Genomic DNA, 758 nt, shown 5'->3' on the forward strand with positions numbered 1-758 from the left:
TGACAGAACAGGCAGAGAGTTCACATATGGCCTCCATAGCCAGGACAGGACAGGATGAGGATTCGCAGATGGCCTTCATAGCCGTCACAGGTAGCGAGTTCATAGATGGCCTCCTTGGCCGGAACAGAATAGGACGAGAGTTCATAAGTGGATACCACTGACACCTCTGGAGGTTCTGCAGCGGATGCCGCCACCTCTGGAGGTTCTACAGTAGGACCATCGGGATACGGGGAGAGTTCAGAAATGGTTCCTTTGACCGTGACCAGACAGGCTGAAGGTGCGTTGCTGGGCGCCACCACCGTGCAAGGAGCTGAGGCGAGCACCACCACCTTGGGAGGTTCTGCAGCATGGGCCGCCACATCTGGAGGAGCTACAGCGGGCGCCATCGCCTCGGGGAACATGGCAGCGTGTGCTTCCACCTCGGAAGGATCTGCAGCATCAGCCGCCACCTTGGGAGACATCGCAGTGGCCGCCACCGTCTCTAAACTTTCAGTGGTGGTGTACGCAGCCCAAATACACCATCAAGCGATCCCCATTGTGGGAAGCGCTACAGACAGGGGAAACAGTTCAGGAACTGGAGGGCTTAAGAGCACTGGTTTAGGGATACCAGCTGCACTTGCCGACACCAACGGTGGGTGCTCCATGCTGGATGCCAGTCAGGGATACTGAAGTACAGTCCTTGAGGATCTGGGTGCAACAGGCAGGACGTGACAGGACTCTGGATGATCAGCTGTGATGTGACGTGACTCTGGAGGATC

This window comes from Sinocyclocheilus grahami, unplaced genomic scaffold (genome assembly GCF_001515645.1).
Source record: "Sinocyclocheilus grahami isolate Dianchi unplaced genomic scaffold, SAMN03320097.WGS_v1.1 scaffold2091.1, whole genome shotgun sequence".
Classification (NCBI taxonomy): domain Eukaryota; kingdom Metazoa; phylum Chordata; class Actinopteri; order Cypriniformes; family Cyprinidae; genus Sinocyclocheilus; species Sinocyclocheilus grahami.